Raw genomic sequence first — 15785 nt, forward strand, 5'->3', positions numbered from 1 at the left:
TTCTATTTTGATCCATTTTACTGGGTATTTGCTGCAACTTTTAATTATATAACTCATCTTCCCAAATCTTTGGAGATACTAGAATTATTTCTTAATGATTTTCTCTGTTTTGTCTATTTAGAACTATAATTTTGGATATTGATCCTCCTGAGATGATCCTCTAATACTCATATTTTCTTTCCTACTTTCCATCTCTATTTGTTTTACTTTCTGAGAGAATGCCTCACATTTAACTTCTAAAGCTTCCAATCAGTTTATAATTTTAGTTTTCGAGACCTTTTCCTTGGACTCATATTATTCTGTTTAGTGGCATACTATTCTTGTTTCATTGATGTAATATCTTCTCAGCCTTTTGGAATAGATGGCAATTTTAATATTATTTCCATGTATAATCTGTTCCATCCATGCTGATGCTTTCTATTTATTTATTTTAGCCTTTGTATTTTCAACGAGGGGCTTTGCTCAGATACCTGGTGATCTCTGGCTGTCTGCCTATATTTTAGAGGGCTAAAGGCTGATGGGAACTACTGAGCACTGTGTCTACTTGTCAACTTTGTGCTTCACTTTAAGGACTGATGTGACTGGGCTATTTCATTGAAGAAAGCACCGATGGATGTGTGTCTTCAGGCCCCTTCTTTTTGAAATTCACATTGACCTTGACCATTCAAATTCTGCACAAAAGCATCATCCAGTTTCTTAAGGAAGATGTAAGCCAGGCTCCTAGTGTTCTGAGAACAAAGCAGGAAAAGAGTGGTACAGGACACCTAACACTGAGTGCATAAGCTTAGATGAAATCTCTCAATTTGCAGTATGAATTCCTTTCCTTCAAATGTGCTACTTCCAGTCCAGAGACACACAGCTTTACTTATCCAGAGAAGAAACCACCAGTCTTCTGCCTGGGTGAGAAAAGAGAAGTTTTCCAGCTGAGCAGAGAAGGGAGGGAATCTGGTGTTTTAACTGCATCTCAAAGCAGAATTTAATACAACCTCCTGTTTTCAACAACTTCTTCATACACTTCATCCTCCTCACTTCCAGAGGAACCTGGTGCTGACAATTTCTGAGTCTTTAGGGGGATCTGTGGTGCAGATTGAGTAGTGCTCAGCTTTCTCCACTGCTGACTTAGGATTCAGTTTTATTCAGGACAGCTAAGTATTTTAGCACCTATCTTGTTGCTTTGTCACTTCTCAATTTCTCTGTGCTTTTGTATATTTATGCTTAGAAAATCTTTTAGTGCCATTTCAGTGGGATTTCAGGAAAGAGTGGAGGTAAAAGTGCTCAATGCTTGATCTTCAACCCAGAAATCCTTAATATTTCATTTTCCAAATTACTATCCTATCAGAGCACATTTAATTAATAATCTTTATGATCTCCTTCTTTGAGTGATTATTTAACACATACCAAGTTAATTCTATGTCTAGAATTCATATTCTAACCAATTGACCCATTTTTACACTAGTATCATACGTACAATTTTTTGCTGTTGTGGAATATATTATCATATACATTAGATGTTTGGTACAAGCTAGATCTCTCTCTCTCCTTATTGCTTCATTTATTCAGGTAACCCATGTGGAAAGAACTCTGTTAAGACTCATCATGCAAGCAACTTGCCAATAACACCACACGCAGGCTATTTTTATTGTTGTTGTTTGAGAAGATGGATATGTTCTTAAAATTAGTTCCAATTCCATTAATCATCACTCTCCAGTATATGTCAGCCAAGAGTGTTTCTATTCCAGGCCTAAAGATTAAAAATCCCCGGGGTTGACAGTTTACCATGGAACATGACCCATCAATTCAGCCTCATCTTCTCCAACCAGAAACACACACAGAGACACATATAACCACACACATACCTTCCTAAGCCATATGTATCTCACTTATATTTCTGCTGCTTCGAAGCTCAGTGACATGCACCACTTCAGAATATCAAGACATTTTGTCAAACATGAATTTTAGCGATCTCAGTAACATCTCCTTACCATATTAAAGATTAAAAAGGGAATTAGCCTTGTAATCTACCAGGAAAATAAGGACTATATAGTGCCATTTCTGGTCTTCTAATCCAGGATTCTACTCTACGTACATTCCTAAATATTTTTCCCTTTGCCAGACCTTCCTTATTGCTGAGATGGATTACAAAATGATCTACTCTGCTGTTCACTTCTTAATACAAACATCTGTTACAAAGAATAAGTGACATTTACACTTTCAGAACTGATTTTTTCTCCCATATAGATTTATCCAGGGAAAAAATATTTAATTTACTTTTACTAAAATTCTTATCTCATCATATTTGACAAATAAATATTAATCAAATAATCATCTTTGAACTATATCTAACATAACTATGCTCATTAAACCAAATAGTTGCTGTACTTTTCAAATGGTTCCTTGAAGCTAAAGTTTATTCTCCATATCTATTAGAGTAGCCAAAACGTATGGACCAGAAGCAGGACTGCTCATTACATGAGGGAATAACCTACAGGTTTCATGGTTGAGATGATGGCAAGGAAGATCAATAACAACTACAAAAAGCAGTATGAGATATAATAATTTCATATTTATGAAATATATTACCCTATATGTGGCATTTCTAGGGAAGATAATTCAATTATTTATAAAAGAATTGTGTATCAGTTTTAAACTGTTTTGTTTCTTATTCTAGGTCTTGCTCTTCTTATAGGTTGACTGTGTGATTTTTGGCTTTTTCTTGTGATCACTCAGAGACATTAAAACAATGGTGTGAACTTATTGGAACATTCCCCTCCTAATCTCACTGGAAAAATATAAAGTTTTTAATGGACTATTTATGGTTCTCAAAAACTTGATTTAGGGTGGAAAATATTGGACTAAGCTACTTTTTGCAATCAAAAGCACATACCAAAAAGAAGATAGTCTCTCAAATTAGGAACTTAGGGTCCAAAAATAAAATGGAATCCAAATGTTTGCTAATGAAAGCAACTAGGCAGAGACAAGATTCTCAGCCCACCCCATGCACTCCCACTCCCACCATAAAAGAGATTCTCAAAAAGACATTTGCGAATGCTTAAAGGACTACGACTCATTAAAATCCGTGATCTTTGTAAAAACAAGTTAAAATAAAGCAGCTAAAGCAAAAATCAAGGAGGCAGTAAAGAGTGAAAGAGTGGCCTGCTCTTTTCCCCACCACAAATATGACTTTTCTCAACTCCAGCTGTTTGAATTTGTTGACTTTGAAGACAGTCATCAGAGGGTGAGTAACACCCAACCTTTCCATTTCAAGGTCTCTGAATTCTTTCCTTTTGGCCTTCACATCCAAGAATAATACACATCCCAATTACCCCCTAGGCTAAGGGGCCAAATCTAGACAGTATTCCATTTCAGGAAATGAGCATCTCAAGGTCTTTCCTCTGCCTGTTGCTCCTGCTTAGGCATGTTTACCCAACTAGGAGAGAAAATAAAATCATTTACATATGTTTGTGGGTGTTTTTTTATACAAGGGAAAACTGGTCTGCTTGATTAAATAACAAAGCACCAAGCATAGTGAAACTGGATTTTCCTTGCCCTTGTCATTTTCCCCAGCTTCTACAGCAGAGCCTGGACAGGTATTTCTGGCATTGTCTATGTGGGTTAACATAGCCATTTTGTGCAACTAAGTAACATGAATTAGGGCCAGCTAATTTTAGACAGGATAAGTCTCAATGTTGTGCTAAATTCCTCCATATAAGACAATTGCCAACACATAATGTGATTTATTCCTCAGGAAAGACTGATGAGAAGGGGGAGGGTAATGAGGAAAGAAAGAGAAGGGTGTACATGAGTCAATTTTTGGAAAAGTCTGAATAAATAATAATCAAGCTAATGGCAACTAGAAGGAAACACCCTAATGATTCTGGACCAGTAACGCCTGAGAACAAACATAAGTAGCTTGAGTTTTAAGATTTTAGTCTTAATACTGACCTTCTAAACTAAACACACACACGCAGACACACATACAGAGTTTTTATGATACAACTCAGTTGATGAGTATCAATCATAGGATAGTAGCAAAAATCAATAAATCCATAGCAGATAGAGATGAATGAAAGACAGAGAGAGAGATTAAACTTAGATGAAAGAGACATAGGTCGTTAACCCAGATCTCTAACCAGATCTCTTTTGGCACTGTGGTTTATGGGAAATGACAGTCTTCAGAACCAGTCTTTGCCAAACTACACATTAGCAGAAGCCTTGAGCAAGTCATTTAATTTCCTAGTGCCTTAGATTCTTTCTATATAAAATGAAAATAATATTAAACTTCATTGATTGCCATGAAAGACTAAATGAGATAAGATATGAGAGGGCATTCTATGAACTTAAAAACATGTAATAAATATTAGCAAAATATGAAGACATTTATACTTACATATTCATACACTATTGGAGGGAATACAATATACTTTTAGAATAAACCTTCTAATATGTAATTTGCATAAACAGCAATTAAATTTTTCATACCATTGATCCATACATTTCCTTATGGGAATCTATTCTAAGAAAACAATCAGAAATTTGGACAAAACATTATTCTCAAACATATTCATTACAGTGTTACTTAAAACAGCCAGCCAACTGGACTCAGCCTTAATGTTTAATAGTAGGATAGTACACCTATATGATACTACATTATGCTATTTTTAATGTCTTATGTTTTTAATGAATGCTAAATGACATAGGCATGGGAAATATTCATATTATGTCAAGTTAAAAAACAAATTGTAAAATTATAAATACGTTGTGATATAATTTATAGCAAATGCAAGAGTATATCTGTGCACACACACACAAACACACTCCAACAACGGAAGAAAGTATCTCAAATTATTGACAATCTGGTTATTTTTAGATGATACAGATTATATAGATTGTGGGTGATTTTTCCTCTATATACTCTCGAAATCTTCTAAAAAATAAATCCATGGATGAATTATTTAGTCATAAGAAAAATGTTATTTGAAACTGTATATATTTCAGTTTTATAATCCGTCACACAATAAGAGGTCCACTTACCTCACCTTGCAAGGCCCAGATAAGGAAAGGAATGAGAAATAACTTCAATTAAGTAACAGTGAGCCACTGTTTCCTCAATGTATGTTTCCCTCACTTATGTTTCAGTTAGTGGTGTAGAAACTGCATGATTTGAGAGATGGTCTCTTTCTAGATCAGAGTTTGTAACCTATGGACTGCAAATACAAATATACATCAATCAGTATCTTGACAGGATAAATAATACATAGTATACATATATAGAAACTTTTTAAATATGCAAATGTAATTGTGTTTAAAATACCTCAAATCTATTTAAAATGATTACAAAGTTCACAGCAGAATTTTTTTATCAGTATGTAGTCCAGTTAACAGGAACTAAAAATGTAAGTGCTCTTAAATAAATATCTGCAAAATACTTTGATATTAAAAAGAAGTCTTCACACATCTCTTAGAGGAAATGAACAAGTTGAGCCTCAGACATGATGTCATAAAACATAGCAAGGAAACAATCAAAGACTATACAGTACTTCAATAGTACTTAGGAGACAACTTGAAGAAGCTCCCATAGGGCCAAAGATAGAACAATTGGAACTTCAAAGAGGATAATAACTGTACTTAATTGAAACCCATAAAATGTGCTTAAATCCAAGAGTTCATAATAATATTTTAAAAAACAAATTGTTCACCTTCAGAGGATTTTAGAGTGTCAACTTATTATCTTAAAAAGTGGTAAATAAAGAGAAAGAAGCAATCATTTATTCTACCACTTATTCTATGTTCTAATATATAGTATATATTAACCACACAATTGAGTAACTAATAATTAGTAGTTGAGAGGAAATATCTATTTTTAAATGTATCCCAACCAACAAATGAAAGAGAATCATAGAATTAGGATACCATCATTTTGTAATCTCCAATAAATAAGTAGATGTAGGAATTGGGCTTGGTGATTGGCAGAATTCTGCTATGGCCCCATGCTTTCTGCCGCCAGTGTTATTCCTGTGATTTTATTTCCTTTTCTTGCCTTGGTGCATTTTAGCAAGTACTCCCAGTATCATGTTGACAAAAGGGTGATGAGAGACGACATCCTTGCCTTGTACCTGATCTTAGTGGGAAAGCTTAGAATTTCTCAAGATTAAGTAGGATGTTAGCTATAGGGTTTTTGTAGATATTCTTTATCAAGTTAATAAATTTCTCCTCGCGTCTTATTTGCTGAGAGTTTTTACTGTGAATGGGTGTTGGGTTTTGTCAAATTATTTTTCTGTGTCTATTGAGAAGATTGTCTGATTTTTCTCTTTTAGTCTGTCGATGGGATGGATTACATTCATTTTCAAATGTTGAACCAGCCTTGCATACCTAGGATAAATCCCCCTTGGCCTTGGTTTATAATTCTTTTTATACATTTTGGATTCAATTTGCTAATATTTGTTGAAGACCTTTCATCTATGTTCATGAGAGCTATTGGTCTGCAGTTTTCTTTTCTGGAAATGTCTTTGTCTGGTTTCGGAATTAGATTAATGCTGGCCTCATAGAATGAGATAGGAAATATTCCCTCTGCTTCTATCTTCTGAAAGAGATTGTAGAGAGCTGATATAATTTTTTCCTTAAATGTTGGGTAGAATTCACCATTGAAGCCTTCTGGGCCTGGTGCTTTCTGTTTTTGAAGGGTAATAATTATTGATTCGATTTCTTTCATATATATATTCTTTCATACATACACACACACACAGGCCTATTTAGATCATCTACTTCTTCTTGCGTGAGTTTTGGCAGATTGTGTCTTTCAAGGAATTGATGTATTTAACGTACATTATCAAATCTGTGGGCATATAGCATAGTTCATAGTATTCCTTTCTTATCATTTTAATTTTGATGGACTCTGTACCGATGTGCCCTCTTTCATTTGTGATATTAGTAATGTGTGTCCTTTCTTTTTTTGTCTTAATTATCCTGACTAGAGGTTGATTGATTTTACTGATCTTTTCAAAGAACCAGCTTTTGGTTTTGCTGATTTTATCTATTAATTTCCTATTTTCGATTTCATTGATCTTTGCCCTAATTCTAATTATTTCTTTTCTTCTACATACTTTGGATTTAATTTGCTCTTCTTTTTCTAGTTGCCCAAAGTGAAAACTTAGATTGTTGATTTTAGATTTTTCTCCTTTTCTAATGTATGCATTCCATGGTGTAAATTTCCCTCTAAGCCGCTTTTGCTGCAGAGCACAAATTGTGATAAGTTGTGTTTCCATTTTCATTTAGTTCAAAATATTTTAAAATCTCTCTTTAAATTTCTTCCTTGATCTATATATTCTTTAAAAGTGTACTCTTTAACGTCAACATATTTTGAGGTTTTATAGTTACTTCTCTCTTCTTGGTTTCTAGTTTAATTCCACTGTGGTTTGAGAGCGCACATTGTATGATTTCTATTCTTTTAAATGTGTTATGCTGTCTTTTATGGTCCAGATTGTGGTCTATTTTGGTGAATGTTCCATGTTTTTTTTTTTTCCAAAGAAGAAAAAATTTGTATTCTACTCTTGTTGGATGAAGCAGCCAGTAGATAGCAATTATATCCTGTTGATTGATGGTGTTGAGTTCAACTATGCACTTATGAATTTTCTGCCTGCTGGATCTGTCCACTTCTGTGAGAGGGGTAATAAAGTCTCCCACTACGGTGGTGGATTCATCTAATTCTCCTTGCAATTTTATCAGTTCTTTCCCCATGTAGTTTGATGCTCTGCTGTTAGGCATATACATGTTAAGAAATGTTATGTCATCTTGAAGAATTGACCCCTTTATCATTATGTAATGCCCATTTTTATCCACGATAACTTTCCTTACTTTGAAGCCTGTTCTGTTTGAAATTAATATAGATATCCTGCCTTTCTTTTTCTTTTGGTGAGGAAGATTGGCCCTGAGCTGACATCCGTTGCCAATCCTCCTCTTTTTGCTTGAGGAAGATTGTCCTTGAGCTAACATCTGTGCCAATCTTCCTCTATTTTGTATGTGGGACACCACTACAGCATGGCTTCATGAGTGGTGAGTAGGTCCATGCCTGGGATCCAAACCTGCAAACCCCAGGCTGCCAAAACAGAGTGGGTGAACTTAACTACTACGCCGCCAGGCTGGACCCTATTCCTGCCTTCTTTTGATTAGTGTTAACATGATGTATTTTTCTCTATTTACTTTTCATCCATACATGTCTTTACATCTAAAATAGGTTTCTTGTAGACAATATACAGTTGGGTAGAGTGTTTTTTATCCATTCTGACAATCTCTGTCTTTCACTGGTGCATTTAAAGCACTGACGTTCAAAGTGATTATTAATATGGTTGGATTAATATCTACCATATTTGTTAGTGTTTTCTATTTGTTGTCCTTCTTCGTAGTTCCTATTTTTGTCTTCCACTCTATTTTTCTGCTTTTTGTGCATTTTTCTGCTGTTGTGCATTGAGCATTTTATATAATTCCATTTTCTCTCCTTTTTCAGCCTTATAGTTATTTCTTTTTTTTTTTTTTTTTTTTACTAATTTAGTGGTTTCCCTAGAGTTTGCAATAAACATTTACAATTAATCCAAGTCCACTTTCATACAACACTATAACAGTTCAGGGGTGGTGTGAGTACCTTAAAATAACAAAATAACCCTAATTCCTTCCTCCCATCCCTTGTATCCTCGCTGCCATTTATTTCAGATATATATATAAGCATACATAAGCATATATGTGTGATACATATATGATATATACACAAGCATGCATAAGTGAATACATCGTTGCTATTATTTTGAACAAACTTATGTTAGATCAATTAAGAATAAGGAAAATAAAAGTTTTGCTTTTCTATCACTTATTCCTTCTTCAATGTTCTTCTTTTCTTTGTGTAGATCTGATTTTCTGACCTATGTTAATTTTCTTCTCTCCAAAGAACTTCTTTTAACATTTTATGCAAGCCAGGTGTACTGGCAACAAATTCCCTCAATTTTTCTTTGTCTGAAAACGTCTATTTCTCCTGCACTTTTGAAGCATAATTTTTCAGGGTACAGAATGCTAGACTGATGATTTTTTTTACTCAACACTTTAAATTTTTCACTCCCCTCTATTTTTGTTTGTGTGGTTTCTGAGGAGAAGTTGGATGTAGTTTTTATCCTTGTTCTTTAATAGTTAAGGGTTTTTTTCCTCTGCCTTCTTTCAGAGTTTTTTCTTTATCTTTGATTTTCTGTGGTTTAAAAATTACATGCCTATGTATCACTGTTTGGCATTTATCCTGCCTGGTGTTCTCTGAGCTTCCAAGATCTATGGTTTGGTGTCTGACAGTAATTTGGGGGAAATTCCCAGTCATCATTGTTTCAAATATTTCTTCTATTCCTTTATTTCTTTCTTTTCCTTCTTATATTATGTGTATGTTACACCTTTTGTAGTCATCCCTCAGTCCTTGGATATTCTGTTCTTTTTTCTTTTGTCTTTGCTATATTTGTTTTGTGAGGTTCTAGTGATACATCCCCTTGCTCAGAGATTCTTTCCTTAGCCATGTCCAGTCTACTAATAAGCCCATCAAAGACATTCTTCATTTCTGTTATAGTGGTTTTTTATCTCTAGAATCTCATTTTGGGTCTATCTTAAGGTTTCCATCTCTCTGCTTACATTGCCCATCCATTCTTGCATGCTGTCTACTTAATCCATTAGAGCTCTTAGCATATTAAACAAAGTTCTTTTAAATTCCTGGTCTGATAATTCCAAATCCCTACCATGGATGGCTCTGATGCCTGTGCTGTCTCTTCAAATTGTGTTTTTTGCCTTTCGTATGTCTTTTAATTTTTTCTTGACAGCCAGACATTATGTACCAGCTACACGGAAGTGCTGTAAATGTGCCTTTAGTGGTGTGGTGGTGAGGTGTGGGAGGAAAGGAAGCAGTCTATAGGTCTATGACTAGGTCTCAGACTTTTAGCACCTGTGCCTCTGGACTATGAACTTCACAAGTGTTTCTCAGTTTTTTTCTCCCTCCTTGAGTGGGACAAGATGGCTAGAGCTGGCTGGAGTTAGGTATTTTTCTTCCCCGAGGTCAATTAGGCTTTAATAATACCCCAACATGTTAGGCTTTCATTAGCTAGTTTTTTCTGAGCACAAGTTTTGTTAAGCAAGACAGAATTCTCTGACCTATTTCAAAATGGTTCCTTTTCTTCTCCCCCTGCTGGAAGGCTGAAGGAATGTTTCTCTCATATTTACTGTGGGAATCTGGTAGAGCCCCTGAAAATACATCTCATGACACTGTGGGACCCCCTATGCCTGGACCCCCTGGAGTTTTTAACTTCCAGTGTTGTCCACATGGAGCCTCTAATAAATCATTAATTATAATTCAGGTTTTCTTACCCAGCACTGGTTCTCATATTAGTTTCTGCTTGTGAGTCTCCCTAATTCGCTGTCTGTCTCTCCAATCTTGGGGGCAGCAGTTTGCCCTGTGTCTTCCCCTTTTTTTCCAGATCTAAGAAAAGTTGTTCACTTTTCAGTTTTTCAGCTTTGTATGTTGTTAAGGTGGGATGGCAATTTCCAAACTTCTTACACGCAGAACCAGACACCAGAAGTCTAATTTTACTTTACATAGCAAAAGAGAATTTGCAGATGCAATTAAGCTTACTAATCAGCTGGCCATAAGACTAGGGAGATTATCTAAGTAGGCCTAATCTACTCCAATGAGCTCTTCAAAAGTAAAGAGTTTTCTTCAGTGGATATCAGAAGATAAAGTCAGAGATATTTGAAGCATGAGGGAGATTCAACATAAGGGAGGTTCTCTGATGCTGAGGAGGTTGGAGGCCACGAAGAAGGACCTCAGTGTGAACTCTAGGAGCTAAGAGCAATACCTGGCCAAGAGTCGGCAAGAAGACAGAGACATCAGTCTTACAAACACAAGGAGCTGAATTCTAAGAACAACTTGAATGAACTTGGAAGTAGATTCTTCCCCAGAGCTTCCAGACAAGAATTCAGCTCAGCAGATACCTTCATTTCAGTTTCATGACGCCCTTCACATCACGAAGAACGCAGTCACAGTGTACTGGACTTCAGACCTACAGAGCTGTGAGCTACTAGATGGGTATTGTCATAAGTTACCAAGTTTGTGGTAATTTGTTATGTAGAAATAGAAGCTAATACAAACATCAACATCTGCTAACATCTCATAAATGGAAAAATCAGACATTTATGCACACCTGTGAAAGAACACAAAACAAAAATATGTAGAATACAAGATATAAAGTTATCTCACTGAAAACACAGAGATCAAATAAGGTCTGATTAAGCCTCTAGAAGCAGGAATCAATTTGCAGGCAAAAAGAGGAGAGAGGAACATGTTGAATTGCACCATGGCTGTGCAATCAGCAAAATCTGGAGTGTGGGAGAGTATAAAAGTCAAATGCTCCAACTTTGTCAATAGACAAACTGTGGGAAAAGAAAGTGTTGAAGGGAGACATTGTAGGTTAAAAGACACTTGAAATTTTAAATAAAAATATTAAACAGTAATATCTAGAGATATGTGAGTTATAAACTATAAAGTAATGCAAAAACAAGATTGCTATAAAAATCAAATTATATAATTTACTTTATTAGCGCAGGTGGGGAAGAAGTTGAGATTGGAACGGAAACAGGAAAGACTTTTGAAGGGGCTGGCAACACTCTATTTCTTGACCAGGATTTCGGAAAACCTTGATTGAAGTTACATGCAATGAATACTTGTTGAATGAGTTAATGAAGGCGTTAGCCAAGTATAAAACAGAGATTTTCTTCCTCATTATTTTTCCTGACAGCCTATAAAGTTGATTAAATTCAAACAACACAATGCTCTTCACCGAGAAAAAGTTATGATTGTGATATTTAATCAGGTGACTCTCAAAGTCATCTGAATCTAGAAGAAAAAGGCCACGAAGCTATTCCCTTAGGAAGATCTTTTCAGTCCTGGTCCCCAAAAAAGGGTCAGAAGGTTCAGTCCTGCTCCACAAATTCAAGTGCTCATAGGGCCCATGCAGGGAACTGAAATGAGTGACTCTGTTCTAAAATGCTATCTGGGAAAACGTGATAAGTCTTCAGTTTGGGGGAAAATAGGGAGTGTAAGGGATTATGGAAAACTGGGAGCACTGGGCTTCTCTAAAAGAGGGCAAAAATTGTTCTTTTATAGCCTTTTTTATAGATATGGAGGATCCAGGCCAAGTGTTTTTCAAGGGAATTTGGAAATTTTAACATTTATGTGAAATTCTTCTGTCTTTTTCTTTGTTATTAAATAATTCAAATGTAAAGCACTGTGTGGGCCTATGCTGTGAGAGCCAAACTAAACACTCTGAGGCCAGGTCCAGCCAGCAGTCTGCCAGTTTGCCACCTCTGGGTAAGGATCAGAATGAGGACTTGCACATTTCTGCTGTGCCAGCCCCTTGCTGCCACCCTGATGCTTCCAACACGCAGGTGTGTGCCAACAGCTTGTGTGCTGATTCTCAAGCTACAGAAGTTGTCGCACTGGGGCTGTTTTCCTGAAAAGGACTTTGAAACAACTTATCTGAAAGCCCTTCCACTAGAGCAGCTCTTCTCAAATCAAACCGTTATTAAATGTGTTCTGCTTTGAAGAGGGCAGGAAAAGATCAAGCGGGTGAGGAAGGATAGGCTTCTCCACGCAGAAATAGAGTCAGGTCAATCTCTGTCTACAGTGGTGGAACTTTGGCCATTCCTCAAAATGCCTGAACCTCTCGGCCTAGGTCTTTGGGTCAAATAGGAAGGGAAACTTACCTACCTTACAACTTGAAATGGGGAGTACCTATACAGCTCAGGAGTACTGCAACATTGTGATGAACAAAAGCATGTGCAGCAGCTGACCGTTGCCAAGGCTTCTGACTGCCGTTAGCACTGAGGCTTCATATTATTATATTGCTGTGTACTGAGGAACTCCAAAACTACAATTACACAGCTGGTACCATTCATCATGGTACCCTTGAGTGTGAAAAGAGAACCTGAAATTATAGTCTGAAATGGGCACAAAACTCCTACCGTAAAATAATATTATTTCCAGAAATCCCAAATTGTTATAATTTGGCTTTCACCCCAAAAGAAAAAAAACTAAGAACCGAGGGATCCAAACTTTCCAGATTCCAGATGTCTCATAAGAAATACTATACTTTGGATGGGGGGGGGGGGTCTTTCTGAAGATATTGGCTTTTTTGACTGTCCTCTAGAAAAAAACAAAAAATAAACAAATCCATATTAATATGTTAAACAGAACTTTGTTAAACAGAAACTCACAAGTCCTCCTGGTCCCAGAGGTAGACGTCAATATGACTAAATTTCCCCAGCCCTTATTAGGGCTTATTAAAAGGGTACCGGTCAGAGGTTCTGGGCACTTCTGGGCATTTATAACCCAACTGGAATGTGAGGTGCCTTTTATAGGATTCCATAGGTAAGCCTTGCTGCAGAATTGGAGTTTCTTCCTGTGGCTATATTTTGTGTAGAGTTCATGAGTATATATTCATCTTAACACTTCCCTTAAATACCAGGCATGTATCACCCCAAGATGCATGTACGTAAGCACACACTTTGTGTCAGGCACTATGTACCTGTTAGGGCTACAAACAAGACTAAGAGATAGCCTCTGTCTTTAAAGAGCTCACAATCTAGTTACAGCTCCTTTTTGAGCCTCAGTTTCCTCTTCAGTAAATTAGGTGGCTGGATTAATGATTTCTAAAGTTCCTTTCAGTAATTCTATAATGTGGTTTCCAAGGATCTGACCGTCATATTCACAATGGCATCTATCCTCTTTTTTCCAGGTGAAATATAGAACACAGAACACTCGGAAGAGGACGGCATAGTTCTCAGGTCAGTGCTTGGGTTGGCGTATACAACAGGCTCTATTAGAGAAAAAGATGTGACATTCATCTCTGAACTCATTACCCAAATTCTGTGCCTAGAAGAGCAACTAGCATACAGAATTGTAGCTGAGTGATTGTTTAATAAAGGTTACGACACACGTCCATAGCATTTTGAAACTGGGAAGTAAGGTGTTTCTTTTCACAGGAAATCAAGTTGGCACTGGATGCTCCATGATACCCATGACACCGAGAAAGAGATTGTGGGACAAATAGAAGAAATAGAACACTGCACAGTAAAGGAAACGATCAACAAAACGAAAATACAACCTGCAAATTGGGAAAAAGTATTTACAAACCACATACCCAATAAGGAGTTAATATCCAAAAAATACAAGAAACTCTCACAATTCAATAACAACAAAACAGTCCAATTTAAAAATGAGCAAAGGGGGCTGGCCCCATGGCCTAGTGGTTGTGTTCGGCACATTCTGCTTCAGCGGCCCAGGTTCAGTTCTCAGGTGCAGACCTACACCACTTGTTGGTGACCATGCTGTAGCAGTGACCCACACACAAAACAGAGGAAGATTGGCAACAGATATTAGGTCAGGGCAAATTTTCCCCAACAACAACAACAACAACAAATGAGCAAAGGACCCGGATAGAGATTTTTCCAAAGAAGACCAACAGGTATTTGAAAAGGTGCTCAATATCTCTAATCATCAGGAAAATGCACATCAAAACCACAATGGATATCACCTCACACCTGTTAGGATGGCTAATACCACAAAGAAAAGAGATGACAAACACTGGTGAGAGTGTGGAGAAAAGAGACCTCTGTACACTGTTGGTGGGAATGTAAACTGATACAGCCAGTATGGAAACAGTGTGGAGCTTCCTCTAAAAAACCCTAAAAACAGAACTACCATATGATCCAGCAATCTGTCCTCTGGGCATATACTCACAGAAAATGAAATCGATACCTTGAAGAGGCACTCCCACGTCCATCGCACCATTATTGACAATAGCCAAAATAGGGAAACCACCATATTATTCAGCCTGAAAAAAATATCTTGCCATTTGCAACAACATGAATGAAACTGGAGGACAGTATGCTAAGTGAAATAAGCCAGACACAGAAAGAAAAAAACACTGTGTGATTTCACTTATATATGGAATCTAAAAAAGTCAAATACATAGAAACAGAGAGTAGAACCAGGGGTGGGAGGTGGGAGAAATAGGGAGATGTTGGTCAAAGGGTACAAAGTTGTAGTTATGTAGGATGAATAATTATCGAGATCTAATAAAAAGCATGATGACTATAGGTAAAAATACCATATTTAAAAATGGAAATTTGCTAACAGAGTAGATTTCAGGTGCTCTCATCACACACGCATGCACACACACACACACACAATATGTAATTAAATCAGGATAAGATGTGTTAATTAGCTTGACTGTAGTGATCATTTTATTATGTATATGCATATCAAACCATTATGTTCTACATCTTAAATATTTACAATTTTTATTTAAAAAAGGAAGAATAGGACAAATTTGCATTTTAGAATCATCTGTGAAATGGGAAGAATATCTCAGAAGATTAATGAAATAAAGTATGCAAAGTGTTTAGCATGATGGTTGGCAGATAATAAGTTCTATGCAAATGTCATTTATTACTGTGATTACAATTAAAGGACCTGATGCAATATCTAGCACATTAAATATGTTCAGAAAATGTTTATCTCCCTTTCCACATCATCCTAGTGCTACAGCTCCATCCTTACATTCACAGGCACCTCAATACTTCCTTGTCTCCTTTGCATTTTACTCAAAGTAGTTCCACGACCCATAAGTTGTTCCGCCCTCCTGCCAAGCCTGGAATGTCTCTCAACAGGTCCATAGAAAGCACACCAAACCCAGGTACCCACTTAGCAAGCTAGT

This window comes from Equus quagga, chromosome 5, assembly GCF_021613505.1.
Source record: "Equus quagga isolate Etosha38 chromosome 5, UCLA_HA_Equagga_1.0, whole genome shotgun sequence".
In the NCBI taxonomy this organism is placed as follows: Eukaryota; Metazoa; Chordata; class Mammalia; order Perissodactyla; family Equidae; genus Equus; species Equus quagga.